Source organism: Marmota flaviventris, chromosome 17 (assembly GCF_047511675.1).
Source record: "Marmota flaviventris isolate mMarFla1 chromosome 17, mMarFla1.hap1, whole genome shotgun sequence".
Classification (NCBI taxonomy): Eukaryota; Metazoa; Chordata; class Mammalia; order Rodentia; family Sciuridae; genus Marmota; species Marmota flaviventris.
In genome coordinates, this window is record NC_092514.1 from 35,530,875 (window position 1) to 35,537,516 (window position 6,642).

A 6,642-nucleotide genomic window follows, 5' to 3' on the forward strand; every position below is an offset into this window, starting at 1 on the left:
CAGTCCATTGGTCTAGACCAAGATTTTGTGGTTCTTTGAGCCTCGTTTTCCTCCTATTACCCACCTTGAAGTCTCATGGTGAGAAATTCAGACAACACACTTAATCCACTTGGCAATGGCAAGGGTTAGGCACACAACACTTGACGGCAGTGTCACCGTCCAATAGCTGTTTGCTCCTCTTCCTTAATGCCATCACTAATTTTAAGTGACTCAGAAAATATGTTCCTCTCCTCCTCTGTGTCAGCCACATTAACCAGAACTTATTCTGAACATGTGTTTGAGCTGTCTGTACGTCTCCTATTGGTGCCTATTCTATTGAAGAGTACTGTGAATAGCAAATAACATGTAAGATGCACAGAATCAGTTAGCTAGGAAGTAAATATTTATTGAGCATCTACAATGTGCTAAGCCTGGGGATAGAGTCATGAGGCAGAATCCTTCCTGAAAGGATCTTACACAATAGTTCTTAACATCCAGGGCCTCAAGCGAGCTAGGCAAGCACTCTACCACAGGAGCTGCATCCCCAGCCCTGCACAATCATTCTTACTGCTTTTTTTGAGGTGGCAGGGATTACACCCCCCCCCACCCACTGCTTTCATAAAACCCCTAGCACTGCCTTTCCAATACTGCTCTGCTTTGCTGTTTTAGATTCTGTTTTCATTATGTCATCTGGGAGTCAGTGAATTGGCCGGGAACTTGAAAACCTGTGTTTGGACTCCCAGCAGCTCAGTTACCACCCAAATGGACTTGCTGGTATCAGTAGCAAAGTGCTCCTGGCCTTATCACCTAAGGTGCATATGGCTGGCTGCCACTCACTCCCAAGGCAGCAGAAGTTGGATTATTGTAGCAACTTCCTAACTGATCTCCTGACTTCAATCCTTGTACCCCCTAATAGTTTATTTTTAACCATGGCTGTCAGAGTGACTTTCAGTAATTGGGAATTGAACCCACAGGATGATTCTTTTAGTATGAATGAGTCAGATCATGTCACTCCCTTGTTCATAGCCCCCTCTTGTTTCCTTATCTCTCCGACAAAATTCAACACTCTTAAAATGGTCTACAAGCTGCACTTGAGTCCCTGTGACCTCGCATATCGTTTGAAGAGTACTCTGGTTACCACTGTTTACTGTGAAGTCCTTGCTTCCCCGAAAGCTGAAGTATAACACAAGAGAAGCATGCCCAAGTGAGCATAGAGTGGACAGTGGAAGGCTTTATTAAAAGAAAGCAGAAAAGACACCCCCACACACACCTCAGAAAGAAGGGGACCCAAAAGGCAAAATCCATGGAAAGGGGAGGTCTTCTTCCTTTTATATCTAAGTTCTTCTTTTCTCCTCCCACATTCCTGTTCTGTATTCCCCTCTATCCTGATGTGATGGGGGATATAGGTGGGAAGGCCAAAAGGTGGGAAACAGGTGGGCCAGTGGGGCAGGGCTGAGTGATCTGGGCAGGAAGGCCTAGGGTGGTTTGATTAATATCTCCTTGTTCTGCTGGGAGCTGCTTCATTAACAGGGGTCTGGGGCCTTGGGGACATTAACATTTCTGTAGTTCTGGTGAAGTTCTGGTTTGCCAGGCTTAGATCGGACTCCATTTTCTTTACTAGACTCTGGATTAGACCCGATTTACCTAACTACACTAACTACCTATCTTTAAATCTGGCTTCATTCCCCCCCCCCCCCCCCCCCCCCCCCCGCCTAATCTTAGGAACTCCTTACTGCTGTAAGGAAATGGGATGATGATGATCCTCTGGCTTCTTCAAGCTGGAAGGGGGCGGCGTGCAGCAAGCAGATTGGAGTTCCCCTTTTAAAAATCGGGTCCAGGTTAGAAGTCCGATTGAGAAGCAACAGGCTAGAGGGCCATTTGAGTGATGGGTGGTCTATAAGAGAAACAAGAAGTTATTAGTCCTGGAATAAGGTTAATGCAACAATAAATGCCACAGCATAGGAATATGCCAGTGAGTCTGATGACGGCGACAGAGACTAACAATGTTTCCCACCAGGAGGTACCAGAGAACCAGGAGCTAAGAAATTGTTCCGGTGACAAGGTTGGCGAGGACATGGCTTCTACCTGAGCATGTAAATCTTTAAGGGTATTAGTCAACGTTGCCAGAATTATCACGAGATGTAAACACAGCATTCAGTTTTAAGAATGGCACAAGGTCTGCCTTGGGCTGTAGTGAGGACATCTAAGGCTATCCGGTTTGGAAGATGGCCTTCCTCATAAGTGTTACTTCAGTGATAGGGAGAGAGATGCTTTCCTCAACCTCATGGAGGGCAGTGTGGTATAATTGTTTAAGGTTTCCATGTGCCACATAATAAACAGTGAAGCTAGATGATCATACCCACCAACACAGACTGTCCCCATCTATGTTTGAGACTGGGGAGGTTTGCTGGCTGTTCTACATTTGGAGTCCATCTCCCTTGCATCCAGGGATACTCAACAATAATACATCTCCCTATGCAGCCTGGAGAAAAGCCAGGGCCATAAGTTAGTTTCATATACCCATTGAGTTCCATTGGGTGCTGGCCAAATAATTCTAGGTCTAGAGAGCCAGACCGTTCCAAACTCATCATCGGCTTGTAAAACCACAATTTGTTGGCATAGTGACTCTGGGGTCCATCCTAATTCTCGAGTAGCATTAGGCCACTTGTCATAGGTATGGTTTCGTTGTTCCCAACAGATCAGGGCTTCTTGGTTTAAATGCCCAATAGTGGGAGTGAGCCATAAGTCTCCGTCCCAAATCTGATAGTAACCATCCTTATACCTGTGACATGTTGACGGTGGAAGGGGAGAATTAGATGGGCCTACATGGGATTTAACAGTGGTAGAAGTCTGAAGGTTGGTCTGTTCTAAAGTGAAAATCTTTCCATGACCTGGTGGTGATAAAGTTTCATTTATAGGCCATAAATGAACATTGGGATGAGAGGCATTTTGTAAAGAAGATCTTTCTTCCTTTTTGTTCTAACATTAGGGGTCGTACATTTACCCAATCATTTCCTTGTAAGTGGGGGATACCCACCAATGCAGTGCAGGAGTGCTGGAAAGGGGTAATAGTTCACATATCCAGCAATTATCTTTCTGTAACCTAGTGGCATATTGTTGGGCCCACATCAGAAAAGAGTTAGTCTCAGTGGATCTGCCTATAGTCATAAAGAAAGAGAGAAGGAAAAGTTTACACATCACCATTGTCTCTGTGGAAGAGATATTTTAGGTCCTCTATTGCAGTATAGGAGTATCCTTCCTCAGTTCCTTGGGGAAGAGAATTAGTTTTCTCTACCCTTCCTGCACAATGGAGATGGTATCTTGACGGCTAAGGCTTTGGATATTTCCTGAGTGACAGCTGCTTTGAAAGCTGCTCTATTGTCACTCTGTAGGCTTCAAGGCAACCCACATTGTGGGATTATTTCCTGTAATCCTTAGCTAGGGTTTGGCCAAACAGGTGAGGGCTATCTCTAAATCCTTGGGGTAATACTGTCCAGGTTAATTAAGATCCACTATCTGGTTCCTCAAAGGCAAATAGATATTGCAATTAGGAGTCTAAAGGTATACAGAAAAAGGCATCTTTTAAATCCAACATAGTAAACCAAGCAGTGGCTGCTGGAATCTCAGATAACAGAGTATACGGATTAGGAACCATAATCCACAAGGCGGAGAGGAACAATTGCTTCGGTTAATTATTCTGAGGTCCTGGACTAGGCACCATTCCCCATTGGGTTTTTGAATTCCTAAAATGGATGTGTTACATGGGCTGTTGCAGGGCACTAAAAGTTTCTGTCCTTTGAAGTTCTGAAGGATCTTTAATAAGCCCCCCCCCCCTTTTTTGCCTCTGGTGTAGGGGACATTATCTCTGATGTGGAAAAACAGAGGGATATTTTAAGACTCTTTTGATTGGGACTGCACTTTTTCCTGTCTGCTTTTGCCCTCAGTGGCCCCACTTCAGGGTTTATATTACATTCCAATAAAGGCAAACATAATGGTCCTTGTGGCCCCAAATTCATTGTAATGGACATCTGAAGTTTTGAAAGTAAGTCTCTTCCCAATAAAGGACATTCTGGGACAATCAGAAATGCATGAGAAAACATCATCCCGTCCCACTTACAACTCAGTGGGGGAGAAAACTTTCTGGTAATAGGCCATCCAGACACTCCTTGACCGGTACAACATTAGGGGAAAGAGGTCTGGGGTAAGAAGTGAGTACAGAAGAAGTGGTGCCAGTATCAAAGAGGAAGTCAACCTCTTGGCTCCCTAGGGAGAAGCATACCCGGGGCTCACAGATGGTGATACATACGGAGCCAGAATTGACCCTGGGCCCACCAGGCCTGTGTGGAGGAATCAGGCTTCGAGGACCTACGTCCCTGGGGACAGTCACTCCTCCAGTGATTGCCTTGACACTTAGGGCAGGGCTTTGGGGGTGGTCGTTTTGCCCGTAGGCAATCCCGTTTGAAATGTCCTCCCTCTCCACAATGGAAACAAGTCCCTTTTGTGGATTGAGGAGCATTTCGTTTGCCTCCCTTTTCACCCTGGGAGCTGACTCCTCTAAGAGAGGATACCAGCGCTTCGGTCCTTTTTCTGTCTCTGCGCATTTTCTCCTTCTTTTCCTCTAAGTCTCTATTATAAAAAATGGAAGTAGCAAGTCGGAGGATGTCATCTAAAGATTGATCAGGGCCATATGCCCATTTTTGTAACTTCCTCCGAATGTCTGGGGCCGACTGAGTGATAAATTTGACCTTTAAAAGTAGTTGGCCCTCTGTGGACTCAGGATCCACGGTGGTGTGTTTTCTCATTGCCTCCCTGAGTTTCTCCATGAAAATAGCAGGGCTTTCCTGGGGGCCCTGAATAATTTCTGAAATCTTCGAATAGTTAATGGGCTTTTGCTTGATTCTCCTGAGGGACTCAAGGACCAACATTTGGAAATGTCTCATCTTCCAAGCATCCTGTTCATCATTTGGGTCCCAGTCAGGATCGTTTCTGGGAACTGCCTGTGCTCCAGATGGATAATTGGGTTTGCTCCTAGTCTGTGCCGCTGGGGCATGAGCAAGGTACAGGTCATCTCCAAACTGTTCAGCTGCTCTTAGGGCGGCTTCCTTCTCATTGGAAGTTAAAGTCTGGTTGAGTAATAGCATAATATCTTTCCAGGTGAAGTCAAACACCTGGCATAGGTTTTGAAATACCTCAATATATTTATCTGGATCCTCTGAAAATCTCCCTAAGTCTGTTTTTATCTGTCTTAGGTATTGAAGGGAGAAGGGGGTACGTACTTTGATTGGTCCAAATTCTCCTCCTGGCATCTCCGGGAAGAGTAATACATTTGATCTGACTATTATGTCAAATAGAGAGAGGCCAGGGTATGGGAGACAGGAGGGCCACTGCTGGACATCAGCAGGGGATGGAGATTTCATGGGTCCTCCCAATTCTTTCTCCTCAGTAGGTGACTCCTTAAGATTTTCTCTCTTCATGGCAGAGATCACAGCCAAGTCTACTTTACATTGTTGGCATAATTTGGGGTTTTCCCTTAGGGCAAAGAAAGCCTGCACATATGGTACCTCACACCATTTCCCTTCCCTTTTGCAAAATTTATCAAGCTGTAAAATTGTATTAAAATTGATACTTCCCTCTGGTGGCCAGGATTCTCCATCAGGGAGTTTGTATTGAGGCCAGGCCTGGCGGCAGAAGAAAATGAGGCGCTTTTTCTTGAGCGTCTGTGGGTCAAACTGATCCCAGTTTTTCAATATGCAGGTGAGTGGTGCACCTGGCACACTGGAGAGAGAAGCTCCCATCTGAGTGAGAAGAGAAAAAAAAACAGGATTCAGGCACCCGTGCGGGAGAAAACTGTTCCTATTAGGGACATCTCCCTAAGCTTGAGCTTCTTTATGGTCCAGAAAACTTATCTCTCATCTCACTTTGCCAAGGTTGTTTCTGGCCCCCTTTTGAGAAAGTGCTAGGGTCCCAGTTTGCCCTGTGCCAGAGACCCTCGGAGGATTCAGACTTAAATGCCTCCCTCTGGTAGCTTAAAGAGAACACAGCATATTTTAAGCATCGGAATGGTAATGGGGAAATTTTAAACAGACTAGTGAAACTTACCTATGCACATGATTCTGGGGCCGGCCCCAGTGGGGGATCCAGGGTCCTGAAGGAGGAGTGGCGTCAGAGAGACTGGAAGACAGTTGCAAGTTATGAACAGCCTCCAGAAAAAATCTGCTGCCCCTAGAGGGGCCTTTATTTTTATACCTTTTTTACAGGTATTTTTTCAGGTAGTTAATGGATAGCCTCAAAGCCCCAAACTTCTTTGATTTACATGATTTTCAAGAGTTACAATCTTTTCTGACATATATTGATTACCTAAGATATTGAGTACATTGTTTAAAATATTTTCCTGTAACCTTAGCCAATCATGATTAAGCTTTTACATTTTTACCTCAATCACTAGGTGCTAGACTACGCAACTAGACTACGGTGTCTCCTGACCTATTATTCACTTTTAACTTTAGCATACCTATAATTATTTCATTAACCTTTAACCTTAAAGCATATCTCTGATTATTGGAAAGCTTTCTTACTTCTAAACTAAAATCCCAATAAAACACACTTAAAATAGTGAAAGTCCATTACTTAAAAAGCCTACTACTCTGAAGTGCCTCTAAAATA